Source organism: Globicephala melas, chromosome 5 (assembly GCF_963455315.2).
Source record: "Globicephala melas chromosome 5, mGloMel1.2, whole genome shotgun sequence".
Classification (NCBI taxonomy): Eukaryota; Metazoa; Chordata; class Mammalia; order Artiodactyla; family Delphinidae; genus Globicephala; species Globicephala melas.
Window position 1 is genome coordinate 67,789,039 of NC_083318.1, and position 19,108 is coordinate 67,808,146.

The 19,108-nt window shown below is 36.4% G+C and overlaps 1 protein-coding gene and 1 pseudogene across 2 annotated transcripts in view; both read right to left on the bottom strand.

The window, feature by feature from the left end:
- The window catches only part of KCTD8 (potassium channel tetramerization domain containing 8), a 253,800-nt gene that overhangs the window by 202,570 nt on the left and 32,122 nt on the right, over positions 1 to 19,108 (bottom strand). The gene's annotated exons all lie outside the window — the stretch shown is intronic.
- LOC115865907 (enhancer of rudimentary homolog pseudogene) lies at positions 1,380 to 1,779 on the bottom strand (annotated as a pseudogene).

Genomic DNA, 19,108 nt, shown 5'->3' on the forward strand with positions numbered 1-19,108 from the left:
AAACGTTTAAATACCAATGAAGGAAATGTTGCCTAGTGACACCAGCAGTATCTACATGAGCCTGCCCTTGCCAAGAGGACAAACGTATGAAATTTTACATTTCTATATTATAGTCTATACATTCTTTAATGAGGTACTAATTGTGTAAACCTGTATAGAGTTTCTCCTGGATCATCAGCATGCCCTTGAGTATGATCTAAGTTTTGCCTTAGGTCTAAGGAGATAGAATCCAGAAGAGGAAATAGACTGAATGACCTCAAGAGCTGGCCTGTTTGACAGATAAGCAGGGCAGTAGTGAGAGAGAGAAATTGGGAAGTTGATTCATAAAATCCTCATATTTTGCATTTCAAGAAATCTAACTCACACTCATTCACGATTCTATCATTTTATGTTTAATTTCATGTTTGAAGTCACATAAAAGTAATGAAGCTTGTCAAGCAATCTCACTTTAAACAAGTAAGAAGAATTCAGGTCAGATTTCAGGTGCTAAATGCCTCTCTTGTTTCATAATAATCACGGTTCACCTTCATGTGGCAAGGTTTGAAGTAAAATATTTGGGGTTTTTTAGGACAAAGCTGCTTTGAAAAGCCTAAAGAAAGTACAGTTCAAAGTAAATAACCGCAATTTTATTTTTCAAAATTTAAATTTCATGAGCTTCTTAATTTAGGTCTGGATTTCTACATTCTAGGATCTAAAATTAATGATACTTACCAGCTTTTGTTCCAACCAAAACAATAGCAGAAAAAGGATTTAAAACACTCATGCATGGTCTTAGGTCAAAAAATAATTGCAAAATGTGCTCCTATTAAGGGTAAAAGATCTGATTAGCCAGGTCGTTAAAATCAAGCAAGAGTAGAATAGGGCATGGTCATAATTCGTGTCACTCTTCTAATTTTCTTGTTTCGTCCTCTGGAACTCTACTCAAATAGCCCCACATAGCAAGAAAAAAAGTATCATCCAATCTTCTCTTAACCCAAGCTAAAAACCAAAAAGTTTCTTAATGGTGGTCAATGTTAACTTGGGGATGAATTAACCAATCATCTCTCTAGTTATGAGTATTTTTTTTTAGCTAAAGAACATTTATTTGTTTTTCACTAAGACTTTTTCTTGAGGACATAACTAAACCGCATCACCACCCCCCACCCCAATGTGAAGAAGGGTTAGTACAGTGAATGTTATAAAGCAGATAGGAACAGTTTGAAGGACTGGAACCAACATTAACTGGCAAAAACCAACTTCCATCTAAATCATAATAAAAATGTTTAAGTAAAAAAAAGGAGGGGACGGGGGGAAAGGGGGTTTCAGATTGAACAAGATCCTCACATTTCATCTAATACATTCAATCCTGGCTAGAGTGCACCAAAATGGAAACAGGATTACTATAATACAAAACTTCCACTGCAGCACACTGTACACAGCTGTGTTCCAAGCCCACCCCGTCCCCCTAATGCTTCCAAACTCAACTCTTTCCTTGCCTGTTGTGCCTGTCGACAAAGGAGCACCTGGATCTTCTCTTTAATCCAGTCCTTGTTATGAGGCTGGTTTGTCTGGGTATCAGCTCAGTAAACAAGGCAGCTGAGGTCTGCCAGGTCATCAACAGAATCAAACAACTGACTGATATCATATGTGATAGAGGGGCTGTTGGGATTCATTCTCTTCAGATGTTCTTCATACATTTTACAAACACCTTCCATGCATTCATTTACAGATTCATAGTCAGCATAAGTTCTGCCTTCTCGCCTCTTGGTAGGCTGTTACCAGCAAAATGGTGTGAGACATAGCACCAAACTCTTTCTCTGCAGCCACTCCTGACTCGGCCGCTGCACCTAGTTATGACTATTTTGAAGAGCTTGCCCAGTTTCCTCCAGAGAACAACCAATAGTACAGTTCTTCTCATTCCAAAGCACATCTTTATACTCTGAGCCATTCTGCGCACAAGTTTTAGAGGGAACTAAACAAGAGTAGAAGAGATGGGTGGCTATGCTAGAAGATGAGCATGATATTTTGACAGCCCTGCTTTCTTTGAGATCAACTTATATTTTGCACTTCTTGGTGAGGTTATAGTCAATAGAAAAATATAATACATCTCATCTAGATTGAGACATTTCTGCTTTCTTCATTATATTCTGGATACCCTCTTCCTCTCCCCACACTGGGATAGCATCCAAGGATGAGGAGGCGAAAATACAGTGGATATCAGTTCTGAGATTAAGATAGAAAATGGACAAATATTTGGTAGTCAGCATAGCATGCAAAGGATATACTGGATATCTTTCAAGAGCAAAATATAGTCTGGATAGTTAACTTCAAAGCATAATTTTATGCACTGAAAGATATGGCTCTTCTCTTTACTTAACTCAAACATGATCTATAAAATATCAAATGTAAGAAAAGGATTTAGGAGAATAAATATCTATGGCAATGACAGATTTGACCAAAAAGAAAAAAAGTTGAAGTAAAATTTTTGAAAAAAATTCAAGTGATTCAAGTGCATCCCATCTGTGCTTCTTGTCACATTATTTTTATCCTCAAATTTACATATTGTATTTACAAATGTTTCTGTTCTCAGGTTAATTTTAAGAGCTCAAGTTGGGTATTTAAATGTTTGAATTAAGCATAACAACTAAATAAATATAAGAACACAAATCTTGGATGTTAAATGCATATAGAAGGCTATCAAATTTGTCTTCTTAATCCTCAGCCAACACTTGAGTTCAGTTCCATCTAATAATCCACTAGAGATTCCACTGTATTGTCCAACCATCAACCCACAATTCTCTAAATACATTACTTTTTCTTCCTCAGCAAAGTACTGCTTTACATTGTTTCCTTACTTCAATCAATATTATCAACATTCTTTCAATTATTTAAAATACAAATTTCAGCATCTTCATTTTCTCTTTCATCTCTTTCATCTCCAAATAAGTTCTAAAGACACTGCCTTCCAACATCTCCTCTTCTATTAACTTAGGCAAGGTTTTCATCATTCTCGTCTCAACTACCACAATAAACTCCTAATTCATTTTAATGTTCAAACACTACCTCTTTCTAGTTACCCTGACATAGACATCACATCAATTTTTTTTTTAATTCACTATTTTCACCATGACATTCCATCACCTTGGATCAAATCCTTCAATAATTATTTACCACCTACTCTAACAATTTTAAGCTTTCTAGTCTGTTACCTACTTTCTCACACTGCCTACCAAATTCTCATACTTCAAGAGTTAATCTGGTCTTACCTCTTCTCTGATTTTTCTTTACCCTGTGTCATTAGAAGCAGTATGGTAGAGTAGGAAACATTTACTCTGAGGCTTCAGGTGACTGTGAGATGAAATCCCAGCCCTGTCATCTATCCACTGGGAAGAACAAGTTAAATCCTTGAAGCTTGGCTTCATTATATGCAATACACGAGATAATAAAGCCAAATTCCTACGGCCAATGAAAGATTAAATGAAACAGTGTATGTAAAGTACTAGCAAGGACAAATGATTTTACTTGGCAGATTATTAAATACTAATCCATATTTCTAAATATAACAGTAAAGTGTTGTTAACATTATGACCTTGACTCACCAAATGATGCCTAAACATTTATTAAACAAAAAAGAAATATCTGTAGCAAACTCTTATTACTACCATACATTCTTGTTCTATGGGCCCTTTGAAAATTGATAATATATATACCTGGTGTATGTCCTTCATTTAACTAGAATTCTTTATTAACAAAAAAATAAATAAATAATAATTCCCTCAAATGACATATCCACAAACAGCCAGACAAAACTTAATATATTTAATGGTTAAGGAATGAGTGTGAAGATTTTTTGAATTTAGAAAGACCTGGATGGAAAATTTCTAACCATCCTTCTAGAATTATGATTCTTCTGAGTGAAATGACTGACGAAGAAGAAAGTGACATTTTTAAATATCCAAGGGAGACCCCAAGCAAAATCTGCAACTCTTCCAAGAAAGAACTGTCATACAATATCAAGTTGTGCTGGCAGAGCAGTCCATATCCTCTAAGAGGCAGGAGGACAAGCTGGTGACTCAAGTGGTCTAGCTGTAAGAAGCATGGTGGTAGTGAGCGGAGAGATTATAAGGAACTGATGGGGTAAGAGGGACATTCAGAAACTAAGAAATAATAGTGAAGTGGTAGCTGGGTGCTTATCTTTAGCTTACACAAAAATAATCATTTTAAGGGACATAATTCAGTAACATTTTACCAACTTGGTAGAGATTATGAAGCTAGCAATTTCAACCATGTAGAAAAATATACTCAAAAATCTGCAGAAGAAAAAAAAAAGCTTTCAGCCATCTTTATTATTTTGGAAAGAACTGAATGACTCTCATTATCAGCTTTCCAGTTTATAGTGTATTTTAAAAGAACAAGGGTTGAAATAAGTGATAGAATAGAGCACCTAGGAAACAGAAAAAAAGAAATTGGCAACTAAATACCTGACATAAAGGACAAAAGGAGAAAACACACAAAAATCCAAAGCACAGCATTCCGAGGCTTTTACTACAAGTTCTCTCAGCCTTATATTTTTCAACTGCTCCAGGGGCTTCACTTAACTTTTTAACAGTACAGTGACTAGTATTCTGAATGAAGAACCTTCTTAATTTTACTCATCCTCCAAAAAACTCTCCCTAAAATATATTGCATAATTTCCTCCATTATTATACATATTATGTAGATTCTAATATAATATTTTTTCTTGAGATATTGCTGTAAAAAGCTAAAATACTTAAATACTCTGAGAATAAAATATATGTTCTCTTTACTCTGTGAATTATATAGAAATTGTGTTCAAGCTAATAAGTATGGTCCTCTTGTTTGATGGATCTCAACATCACTCTGGATTAATGCCTAGTGACAAATAGTGACTAAATATAAGACTAAATCACATTAATCATAAACATGCATTGAATACTTTTTATGGTCCAATACTGGGTCATACTCTTTGCCTGTTTTATCTTACTTAATAGTCTCAATCATTTTTATGCTATAACTGTAATTATTCTTCTTATTTTACAGTTGAGAAAACTGATGCATACAAACGTAAATTAATCTTTCCATATTCCTAATGAAAAGGGACAATAGTATATATGTTGTGATTCCCTGATTTGTCACTTTCCAAAACAGTTGTACAAAATACTGTGTTAACATAATTAAGAGTTTCCGACATCTAACACATTTGGGAAACTTAAGGTTAGGTTCAATATATTTCACACAGGACTTTTGAATGCTTTTAATATCTTAAGGGGTACTAGGTCTCCAAGAAGGGTACATAAAATGTAGACTAACATTCAGTTTATCTCACCATTATTTGTTCATGCACTCCACTTTTCTTAGAGCATCTTGAAAAACTAGTTTTTCTTGGGACAAACTTAGAAAACAGCTTATTTATAAAAAGTACAATAACTGTTTTCATACAATCATCAGTTCTTTGATACAAAGTTGAGAACGTAATGCCAAAAAAACACAGTTCATAGGGCTTCCCTGGTGGCTCAGTGGTTGAGAGTCCACCTGCCGATGCAGGGGACACGGGTTCATGCCCTGGTCTGGGAAGATCCCACATGCCGTGGAGTGGCTGGGCCCGTGAGCCATGGCCACTGAGCCTGCGAGTCCAGAGCCTATGCTCTGCAACAAGAGAGGCCACAACAGTGAGAGGCCCGCATACCACACACACAAAAAAAAACCACAATTCATAAAAATAATTCTGTTTTTCCAAATATAGTACACATGGTGTTATGGGTTGAATTGTGTCCCCCAAAGAAGGTATGTTGAAATTCTAACCCCCAGGTCTTCAGAATATTACCTTATTTGAAACTAGAGTTGTAACCCATGTAATTAGTTCAGATGGGGTCATACTGGAGTAGGGTAGGACCTTATTCTGATATGACTGGTGTCCTTATACGAGGAGGAGACACTGGAAGGAGAATACCATGTGAAAACACAGACACACTGGGAAAATGCCATGTGATGACACAGGTGGCAGTTGCAAGCCAAGCAACAGACTGACAGCCACCAACAAACAGGCAAGGAAGGAGTCTACTAAGTGTCTTGGTGGAGCATGGCCCCGCAGATACCTAGATTTTGAACTTCTCCAGAACTGTAAGATAATAAATTTCAATTCTCTTAAGTCACCCAGTATATGGCACTTTCTTATAGCAACCCTAAGGAAACCAATATGCATGGGTTACAAGAACACAAAACATTGATATCTTGAACATGGGATAAAATATAGAATATTTAGGGCTTCCCTAGTGGCGCAGCAGTTGAGAGTCCGCCTGCCGATGCAGGGGACACGGGTTCGTGCCCCGGTCCAGGAAGATCCCACATGTCATGGAGCAGCTAGGCCCGTGAACCATGGCCGCTGAGCCTGCGCGTCTGGAGCCTGTGCTCCGCAACGGGTGAGGCCACAGCAGCAAGAGGCCCGCGTACCGCAAAAAAAAAAAAAAAAAAAAGAAAGCTGGAGTAGCAATATTCATATCAGATAAAATAGGCTTTAAAATAAAGAATGTTACAAGAGACAAGGAAGAACACTACATAATGATCAAGGAATCAATCCAAGAAGAAGATATTACAATTATAAATATATATGCACCCAACATAGGAGCACCTCAATACATAAGGCAACTGCTAACAGCTATAAAAGAGGAAATCGACAGTAACACAATAATAGTGGGGGACTTTAACACCTCACTTACACCAATGAACAGATGATCCAAACAGAAAATTAAGAAGGAAACAGAAGCTTTAAATGACACAATAGACCAGATACATTTAATTGATATTTATAGGACATTCCATCCAAAAACAGCAGATTACACTTTATTCTCAAGTGCACACGGAACATTCTCCAGGATAGATCACATATTGTGTCACAAATCAAGCCTCACTACATTTAAGAAAATAGAAATCATATCAAGCATCTTTTCTGACCACAAGGCTATGAGATTAGAAATCAATTACAGGGAAAAAAAACGTAAAAAAACAAACACATGGAGGTTAAACAATATGTTACTAAATAACCAAGAGATCACTGAAGAAATCAAAGAAGTCAAAAAATACCTAGAGACAAATTACAATGAAAACACAACAATTCAAAACCTATGGGATGCAGCAAAAGCAGTTCTAAGAGGGTAGTTTATAGCAATACATACAAGCCTACCTCAAGAAACAAGAAAAACCTCAAATAAACAATCTAACCTTACACTTAAAGGAACTAGAGAAAGAAGAACAAACAAAACCCAAAGTTAGTAGAAGGAAAGAAATAATAAAGATCAGAGCAGAAATAAATGAAATAGAAACAAAGAAAACAATAGCAAAGATCAATAAAACTAAAAGCTGCTTCTTTGAGAAGATAAAAAAATTGATAAATCTTTAGCGAGACTCATCAAGAAAAAGAGGCAGAGGATTCAAACCAATAAAATTAGAAATGAAAAAGGAGAAGTTACAATGGACACTGCAGGAATACAAAGCATCGTAAGAGAGTACTAAAAGCAACTCTATGCCAATAAAATGGACAACCTGGAAGAAATGGACAAATTCTTAGAAAGGTATAACTTTCCAAGACTGAACCAGAAATAAATAGAAAATATGAACAGACCGATCACAAGTAATGAAATTGAAACTGTGATTAAAAATCTTCCAACAAACAAAAGTCCAGAACCAGATGGCTTCACAGTAGAATTCTATCAAACATTTAGAGAAGAGATAACACCCATCCTTCTCAAACTCTTCCAAAAAATTGCAGAGGAGGGAACACTCCCAAACTCATTCTAGGAGGCTACCATCACCCTGATACCAAAACCAGAGAGAAATACTACAAAAAAGAAAATTACAGGGCTTCCCTGGAGGCACAGTGGTTGAGAATCTACCTGCTAATGCAGGAGATACAGGTTCAAGCCCTGGTCTGGGAAGATCCCACATGCCATGAAGCACTAAGCCCACATGCCAGAGCTACTGAGCCTGTGCTCTAGAGCCCACGAGCCACAGCTACTGAAGCTTGCATGTCTAGAGTCCATGCTCCGCAATAAGAGAAGCCACCACAATGAGAAGCCCACAAACCGTATGAAAAGTATGCCCAGCTCTCTGCAACTAGAGGAAGCCCATGTGCAACAACGAAGACCCAACGCAGCCAAAATAAATAAATAAATAAATTTTTGAAAATAAAAAAAAGAGAAAATTACAGACCAATATCACTGATGAATACACATGCAAAAATCCTCAACAAAATACTAGCAAACAGAATCCAACAACACATTAAAAGGATCATACACCATGATCAAGTGGGATTTTCCCAGGGATGCAAGGATTCTTCAACATACGCAAACCAATCAATGTGATACACCACATTAACAAACTGAAGGATAAAAACCATGTGGTATTCTCAATAGATGCTGAAAAAGCTTTTGACAAAATTCAACACCGATGTTTGATAAAAACTCTCCAGAAAGTGGGCACAGAGGGAACCTACCTCAACATAATAAAGGTCATATATGACAAACTCATAGCAAACATCACTCTCAATGGTGAAAAACTGAAAGCATTTCCTCTAAGATCAGGAACAAGACAAGGATGTCCACTCTTGCCAGTATTATTCAAAATAGTTTTGGAAGTCCTAGCCATGGCAATCAGAGAAGAAAAAGAAATAAAAGGAATCCAAATTGGGAAAGAAGTAAAACTGTCACTGTTTGTAGATGACATGATACTATACATAGGTAACCCTAAAGATGCCACCAGAAAGCTACTAGAGCTAATTAATGAATTTGGTAAAGTTGCAGGATACAAAATTAATGCACAGAAATCTCTTGCATTCCTGTACACTAACAACAAAAAATCTGAAAGAGAAATTAAGGAAACATTCCCATTTACCATTGCAATAAAAAGAATAAAATACCTAGGAATAAACCTAAGGAGACAAAAGCCCTGTATGCAGAAAACTATAAGACACTGATGAAAGAAATTAAAGATGATACAAACAGATGGAGAGATATACCACGTTCTTGGATTGGAAGAATCAACATTGTGAAAACGACTATACTACCCAAAGCAATGACTACAGATTCAATGCAATCTCTATCAAACTACTGCTGGCATTTTTCACAGAACTAGAACAAAAAATTTCACAATTTGTATGGAAACACAAAAGACCCCGAATAGCCAAAGCAATCTTGAGAAAGAAAAACAGAGCTGGAGGAATCAGGATCCCAGACTTAAGACTATACTACAAAGCTACAGTAATCAAGACAGTATGGTATTGGCACACAACCAGAAATATAGATCAATGGAACAGCATAGAAAGCCCAGAGATAAACCCAAGCATCTATGGTCAACTAATCGATGACAAAAGAGGCAAGGATATACAATGGAGAAAAGACAGTCTCTTCAATAAGTGGTGCTGGGAAAACTATGCAGCTACCTGAAAAAGAATGAAATTAGAACACTTACTAACACCATACACGAAAATAAACTCCAAATGGATTAAAGACTTAAATGTAAGACAGGACACTTTAAAAATCTCAGAGGAAAACATAACATAAATCACAGAAAGATCTTTTTTGACCCACCTCTTAGAGTAATGGAAATAAAAACAAAAATAAATAAATGGGACCTAATGAAACTTATAAGCTTTTGCACAACAAAGGAAACCATAAACAAGATGAAAAGACAACCCTCAGAATGGGAGAAAATATTTGCAAACGAATCAATGGACAAAGGATTAATCTCAAAAATACATAAACAGCTCATGAAGCTCAGTATTAAAAAAACAAACAACCCAATCAAAAAATGGGCAGAAGACCTAAATAGACATCTCTCCAAAGAAGACATACAGATGGCCAAGAGGCACATGAAAAGCTTCTCAACATCACTAATTATTAGAGAAATGGAAGTCAAAACTACAATGAGGGGGCTTGCCTGGTGGCGCAGTGGGTGAGAGTCCTCCTGCCGATGCAGGGGACACAGGTTCATGCCCCGGTCTGGGAAGATCCCACATGCCGCGGAGCGGCTAGGCCTGTGATCCATGGCCGCTGAGCCTGCACGTCCAGAGCCTGTGCTCTGCAACGGGAGAGGCCACAACAGTGAGAGGCCCGTGTACCACAAAAAAAAAAAAAAAAAAAAAAAACTACAATGAGGTATCACTTAACACCAGTTAGAATGGGAATCATCAGAAAATCTACAAACAACAAATGCTGGAGAGGGTGTGGAAAAAAGGGAACCCTCTTGCACTGTTGGTGGGAATGTAAATTGATACAGCCACTATGGAGAACAGTATGGAGGTTCCTTAAAAAACTAAAAACAGAATTACCATACGACCCAGAAATCCCACTACTGGGCATATACCAGAGAAAACCATAATTCAAAAAGACACATGCACCCCAATGTTCATTGCAGCACTGTTTACAATAGCCAGGTCATGGAAGCAACCTAAATGCCCATCAACAGACAAATGGATAAAGAAGATGGTGTACACACATACAATGGAGTACTACTGAGCCATAAAAAGGAACGAAATTGGGTCATTTGTAGAGACGTGGATGGACCTAGAGACTGTCATACAGAGTGAAGTAAGTCAGAAAGAGAAAAACAAATATTGTATATTAACACATATATGTGGAATCTAGAAAATTCATACAGATGAACTGGTTTGCAAGGCAGAAATAGAGACACAGATGTAGAGAACAAACATATGGACAGCAAGGGGGGAAAGTGGGTGGGGGATGGTGGTGGGATGAATTGGAAGATTGGGATTGACATATATACACTAATATGTATAAAATAGATAACTAATAAGAACCTGCTATATAAAAAATAAATCTAAAAAAATAAAACTGTCAACATTTTAAAAAGTAGATTGCAAAAAAAAATAATCAAATGTATCACATTTATTTTTAAAAAAGGGTACTATACATAGGTCCCCAAGTTATAATTTTTCAAACTTGGTATCCATAAGATACCAAGTACATTAGCTTAATTGGTTCAGAAGACTTAGTACAACTTCTAAAAGCAATACATATATATTAGAAGACAGCATCAAGACATATACCTTTGAAAATTTGCCTTCTATGAAAGGAATTCCTATAACATTTGCTTTTTTGATAGACTTGGAGGCAGACCTTGGCCTAAGATTACACATTTTAAGAGTATTTAATTGGACAGAATAGCCCCCAGGTACATAACACAATGAAAAAGGAAGCACTTACAACGATGACACTCAAAATACAATTTAAAATTAATGCTATCATTTTTCTAGCCACATTGTCAATTAGTTAAATTATTTAATATGATGTAAAGCTATTTGCCTGAGATTTCATATAGGTAATTTTTATTTATTTGGAGGGCTGGTCCAAAGCACAAAAATACCCTTCTTTCTTCTCAGTCCTTCCTCCCAGTTATCTTCACCTTGTCTGATCATGCTTTCCTGCTACTGCAATTTAGTCATTAGTTCAGAACTTATAAAATGAATAGACAGCACAATAAAATATTGCCTGTATTCCATCTAGAAGTCACTCCCAGGTAAAAGATTCTTATTCTGTCCTTATATTTTGCTGTTTAATACAGTAAATCCTATAATAACAGTACCTATTACATCTCATCAAGTCAATGCAGACATATAGATAGCATCAATATATGGAAGGCCCTCAAAAAGGAAAATTCATTGTATAATTTACCTAAACTGACAGTGAAAAGCATAAGCACATCTAAAAAAGTCAGATTAAAGTAATTATTAAAATTTTTAAAACTACTATTATGATACATTAATATTTAACTGAATTAGCATCTTTAGAAAAACAGCAATTCCATGGAAATAAATTTCCCAAGTAACTGAAACTTTTAACTTCATTTTTCTTTTTTGAAGTACAGTTGATTTACAATATTACATTAGTTTCAGGTATACAGCATAGTGATTCAGTATTTTTACAGATTTATACTCCATTGAAAGTTACTATAAGATAATGGCTATAATCCCTTGTGCCATACAATATATCCTCGTTGCTTATCTATTTTGTACATAGTTGTTTGTACCTCTTAATCCCCTACCCCTGTATTTCCCCTCGCCTCTTCCTTCTCCTCAATAATAACCACTAGTTTGTTTTCTATATCTGTGAGAATTTCATTCTTTTTTATAGCTGAGTAATACTTCACTTTATATATATACAACTTCATTACCCATTCATCTATTGATGGACACTGGGTTGCTTCCACATCTTGGCTATTGTAAATAGTGCTTCTATGAACACCTGGGTGTTTGTATCTTTTCAAATTAGTGGTGGGTTTTTTTTCTGGATATATACCCAGCAGTGCAATTGCTGGATCATATGGTAGTTATTTTTAGTTTTTGGAGGGATGAAACTTGCAACTTTAAAAGATAAACTTTGGAAAAGAAGTCCTCACCCTTACAGGTAGAAATTTCTAAATATATGACCTACATCCTTGCAACTTCTAGTAGGTAACTAAGAAGTACTTGAACATCAATTAACATTAGCCTGTAAGAGTTGAACCAGTAAATTTAACACATAAGGAATAAAATGAGCTATTACAGAAACCTGCCTAAAGGACCAGATTTCTCGTAAATCAGTGCTTAAAGAGCAGTCTGGAAATATAACTGCACCATTGTTAAATGTGAAAAATGTAAGTATCTGATCAACAGTGTTACAACACCCACAGAAAGACTATCTAGATGGCTGCGGTAGGCAGAATAATGCCCTGTAAACTGTGCAGCCCCCAATCCTCAAAACCTGTGAGTATGTCACTTTATTTGGCAAAAGAGATCTTGCACATGTGATTAAGTTAAGGATCTTGAGATGGGGAGATAAGTATTACCCAGGTGGACCCTGAGTCATTATAAATGAAAGAGAGTGGCAGGAGAACCAGAGACATAGATTTGAAATATTACTCTGATGGTTTTGAAGATGGAAGGGACCCAGGAACTAAGCAATACAGGCAGGGTTCTAGAAGCTGGAGGAAGCAAGGAAACACACTGTCCACTAGAGCCTCCTGAAGAAACACAGCCCTGCTGACACTTAAATTTTAGCCTGATGGACCCTTTCCAGACTTCTGACCTCCAGAACTGTAAAACGTACGTTGTTTTAAGCCACTAACTTTGTGGTAATTTGTTACAGCAGCTATAGATAACTAATATGGTGGGCTTCATAGAGTACTGAAAACATACTGGAAAAGAACAAAATATCGGAAAGATGTTTTTATTCAGCATTACCAAAGGAGAAAGACTCTGAAGTGCACTAGTTATTGGAAAGGTACACTCTTTTTGGTCAGGAGACTTTAATGGGTTTTTAAGCAACTTGGATAAAAAAATTCCCAAAACAGTGCAATTCTCTTTGATTTGCTTCAGTGCTCCTAATGAAAACTTCTAGTGACCAAATTGGCATCTAGGATATAAAATAAGAAGAAAGTGCTCAGAATAGTCAATTGTACTATAAAAATGGCATTGTCTCCACTACAAATGAGCCAAAAGTAGGAGCATCTCCTGATCCTTTTGAGTCCATTTAAAAAGATGCATCTCAACAAATTATCTGCCCTCCCGCCTACTGCCCATAGCTGAGGATTAGATTGATGACCATTCTTTCAGAGGTCTGGGTGTCTTGCCATGATTCCTTCATTGACACCTTTATCTCACTTTTTAATTTTGACACTTACTTGAATATATATATATACTGTAAATTATATGAAATATTTTAAAATATTCAATATTTAATAATTAGATAATTAAACAAATATTTAAATAATTCTGGGGAATTATTGCAGTAACTACAAATATTATAGTAAATATATTTTGAGGGCTTACTATGTACCAGGCACTATACCATGAACTGTTAAAACCATAATCTCTTTAATCCTCAAAATAATTTCTGAAGCATTGCACAGTGAAGAAACGATACTTAGAATAGCTAAGTAACTTGTCCAAAGTCACATAATAAGGATCCAGAAGTTGAATCCCCGTGTGTCTGACTGCAGAGCCCCAAGCTCTGAACTATAATCACTGTAATATAACAATGCTCTTGGGGGTTACTTATGGCTTTTTGCTCACAGCAAATTGCCCCCAAGAGCTAGATTTTTGAAATTCTTGAATGATGTCTCTACTGGTTTTTCCTAGCTTGCTCTCAGAATCTAATTCAGATCTCCCACAGAACTTAGAAAGCAAAGCTTATTAAAAACTATGACCAAATTATAGCTCATCGGCTATTACTCTAGGAGAGCACTTTATCTACAAGTTGTCTTTGGTGAAACCTTAGCCTTGAAAATTATTTTAAGATAAAATAATACTATCTATTCTAGTAAATTACTAACTCAAAAGAATTTGCCACACTGTTTTATAATCACTGGCAAAATGTTTTCCTAGTTACAGTATATCCTACCTGGGATAAAGAACCAGGCATTACTTGGATTTGTATCCCTGTCTATGGCAGATCCTTGAGAAAAATCTCCTCCATGAAGCCTGAAAAACACACCATCAACACCCACTCGAAACAAGTCTCTCTTCTTGTGGGAAGCTGGAGGCATTAGCAGACTGTATATATTGTAACTGCTGTCCTAAACAAGCTGCCTTAAGGTCTTTGTGCCATTTTCCAAAACTAGAGACTGCATACTGCAATAAGGAAGGAGAACACCAAATACCCTCTAGTTACCTAGAAATTTCTTGCTCCATATTTCTATTTAAAAATAGAGATAAATTTTCTCTGAAGCGTCAAAACTGAGGTAAGAAAATTATGCTTGAATGTCATCCAAAGACCCATAAGTTCTCCCCTGAGATGAAGGAGCCAGAAATCACCCCTTTGCAAGAGTTATTTAAAAGAATAATGATAACTTGGAACCTAGACCCACTAGGACAAGTGAATAATTTCACCTTTAGGCAGAGGACCAGAAATAGTTCAACTAACTTCTGAATATTGTTTAAGATTGAATTTGATCAGAAAATAAATGAATAGTAAAACCATTTTGTCTAGTCTATGTCTCTTGATGTCCTGAAATTTCTGTCTCATTGTAATTTAAAAAATCAAAGCAGAGTGTTTTCCAGAAAGGTCCATTACCCCTGACTTGGGCAAATACTAGACCTATCTAGAGATGACAGGTATTAGCTTTGAATATATCTGTGATTTATTAAATGAGTGAATGAATAAATGAATGATGGAAATGTAGGTTGATAAAGCATGTGAGGTTGGAGAAAAAAATCAATCTGAATAAGGCTTTACAAGGGCAGTGTTTAATTTATCTTTAAAATTCAATTTGTTTAAATGAATATAAACCACTAGACCCAAGAACAGGAAAAGCTGATTATAAATGTTAATTAAAAATATTTAATTTTCTGGGCATGATGAGCCACATGAGGAAATACTATTCACACTCAGATAATTCTCAGAGAACTGCCAAGCAAAGAAAAAAATTTTGTGGCAAATATAAGTATAAACAACTGCTGTCTGCCTGTCTAGCCATGCTGATTTAAGTACAGTTTTGAACATATGTTATTAGATAAGTAATAACAGAAAGGCAAAGTAAGTATGCAATTGTTAAGTATTTGTTTTCTAATCAAGAAGTTAGACTTATAACTAGCAATATAAGCTCACGGATACTAATTGGGTTCATCTAATAAAACTGATTTAAGTAACTGCTGTGTTCCAGGCACTGTCGAGACTCTGGAGTTACGAAGATGAGTAAAGTAGATCCCACTCCTTGGTCAACTCAGAGTCTAGGAGATCAGACAGGTTCACAAAAATTCACCTAAACATGCTCTGAGGAATGAATGTTATGATAAAGATTCTTTCCAATGACTGTGCAAGGACCATTAAGGAACCACAAATTCTGCCTCTGCATTGGCGGAAACTAGGGAACGCTTCATAGAACTGGCCACCTAAGCATCTGGCTTTAAAGGATGGCAATGGAAAAAGGACATCCATGAAGAGATGGCAGCAGTGTGAGTGGATGAAACTAAATGACAGCACTACAGAAAGTGACCAGATGGATGTGGCTAGTACACAGGATTTGTAATGGGCAGTCATTGGAAGTGGGAAAGAATAAGCATGAACCAATAATGGTGGAATAGTTGAAATTTCTTCTGGGGAATAAAATGTGGACTGTAACATTATCCATTCATTCATATATCTTTATGACCAATTAAAACTTATAATAGATGTTTTAACGTTTTTCATTTTGGATTCTTACAATTAAGCAAGGGATCAGACTGATGTCAGCAGGCAAGGAGGAAGCTGTGCAAGGATCAGGGGAGTATTTTTAGAAGCTTTTACAGAAGATTAAGGCAGGGGGTAAGGAAACGGAAAGAAGAGAAAGGAATAAAAATAGGCCTTGCTGAACAACTGCAAGTGTATTACAGTCTTCCAGGCATGGCCTTTGCACTCAGACTTGCTTTGTTAGAATTCCAGCTCCCCAATTACTAGTTGTGTTACCCTGTGCAAATCATGCTGAACCTCTTCAAGCCTCAGTCCCCTTATCTGTAAAACAGTAAAAACAAATACTATGTATGTCCTAAGGTTAATTCAGACAATGCACACAGAAAATAATCAAAAAAGAGCAGTTATCATTATTATAATTTTTAAATGCATGCATTACCAGTTTGCTCACCTGACAACCACCTTGCATATACCCAAATGTGACCGTGTTTAATAAAAACTCAAATTATTTTATTATTATTATTCTCAAATATTGTAACATACTACATTCAAATAAACTTAACTAATCAAAAAAATTGAGTCAGGAATTCTGCAAAAATGGTGGCAACCATGGAAACATAATTTTGAATCCTCTGAATCTCCATATAAAAACATAAAAAGGCACTACACTGCAAAACTAAGAGCTCACGGACAACATTTACCAAAGACAGGTGACAAGATGCTCTGCACAGCCTCAAAGTAAACGTGAGTGGTTTCAAATCACTAACAGCCACAAGACCTGCTAGGTATCATCACTTTGTGAAAAGAAACAGAGAGAATCAACAGTGCCACTGAAGATCTGAGAACAAAAGAATCCCAAAGTAGCCACTGGGTAGTCGCTGAAAAGTGCCACTGAAAAGTTTTAAGAACTGCAGCTGAATAGAAGGGGTTTTCCCCACTCCAATAGTGTCCCATGGTGAGGGCTGACGGAGCTGGACTAGTTTAATGCATATGACTTCTAAACAAGGACCTTCCAAGCTGCCTTCCTGAACAGAACTCCACAGCAAGGAAGAACTATGGGGAATGGCATCAAAATACAGTAGAATAGAGACAAGAGGGAGGAGGAAATGAGAAAACTCAGAAAAGAGAGTTTAGGAACCAAACCAGGAAATCTCAGAAAGTAAGGTGCCATATTATTTAATGCCACACACACACACACACACACACACACACACACACACACACACACACAAAGCAGACTGTGGGAAAATCTACCAAACTACCCAGATTCTTTAAGAGATAAATTAATTGTAAGTGGAAAAAAAAAAAAGGAGGGGAGGGAAGATGACAACTTTTGGGTATCACTTGGAGATATAGAGAGCTGAAAAGCCTTCACTCCCAACTTAAAACAAAAATGATATTATGTATGTCTTAGTTCATTTGGGCTGCAATAATGGAATGCCATAGACTGGGTGGCTTATAGCCAACAGAAATTTATTTCTCGCAGGTGTGGAGGCTGGGAAGTCCAAGATCAAGGTTCTGACAGATTCAATATCTGGTAAGGATCTGCTTCCTGGTTCACAGATACCACTGTGTCCTTGCATGCTAGAAGGGGCAAGGGAGCTCCCTTGGGTCTCTTTTAAAAGGGCACTAATCCCATTCGTGAGAGCTCCACCTTTATGACCTAATCACCTCCCAAAGGTCCCCAGCTCCTAAGACCATCACATTGTGCATTAGGATTTAACACAAAAATTTTAAGGGCACACAAATATTCAGTCTATAGCAATAAACAAACAGCAAGTTGACAACTTGAACTTAACTGAACTGCTAAGGTCACAGGACAACCAAGGGGCCCAAAATATATAAGAAGAGTCAGGTGCCTGCAAGAAGAGACTAGAGGTGAACAGGGATTTAACTGGCCAAGATACATCTGGACACTGATAAGAAGAGATCAAGGGTTGGCAAAATTTTTCTTCATGGGGCCAGATAGTAAATATTTTCAGCTTTGGAGGCCACACAGACTGGATCACAAATACTCAGCTATGTAAAAAACAGACATAGCTAATAGGTAAATGAATGAGCATGGATGTATCCCAATAGAAGCTTATTTAGAAAAAAATTCACAGCGACCATGGTTTGGTGCCCCTGAGCTGGATGTGTGGGCAGTTGCTTGAGACTGAGTGTGCCCTGGCAAGAGAGTAAAGCCCCCAGGAACTGCAAATACAGAAAGAGTTTGCATTCTCTTCCTGGGCTTCTCCCCAGGTATTCAGAGAAAAGATCAGGAAAATCATGAGAAAGTCTTTCTCATGAAATAAAATAATAATTCCTAACAATCCAGGTAATATCTTAAAGAGTTATAAGGAGAAATTATAAGGCTGTCAGGAACCTAATTAAAAGAAGTCAGAAAATGAAGGCTCTAAAAAACTACAATTAAATAGTTTAAAATAGAGTAAGGTTAGTGGTCTTCAGCCTCTAGGATGACTCAGAGACAAATATAAGCTGCTTTTTAGGAGAGGATGGGGGAAAAAAATTATAGGCAGTGAATTTCCAACAGAAAGGCAAGGAACTTATAGAACCCCTTCCTGAAGATGTTTTTAAAATTGTTTTCTTTTTTTTTTCATTTTATTGTTTTGTTAATTCAGACAACAGATATAGCATAAGTGGGTCTTCCTGAGAGCAAATGTTTTTTCATGCCCTCTGGTTTTATAATATTTACTAAGTACGACATTTAATATATATGTCTTTCCAAAGAATGGAATAAATTTCTCAAGATTAGATTTTGGAGAGCACCTATCCAAGCAGATTCACAAAAGTTTAATACAACATATGCATGATAGGGGTATTAAATGACTTCCTATCCCTCCCTACCTACTATTTGAAATAAATAAAATCCTTGAAAATTATGGAAAAAACATGCAACATCTGTTTCAGATGTTTTGGTGTTTAATGTAGCTACTATTGGTAGAAAGCCC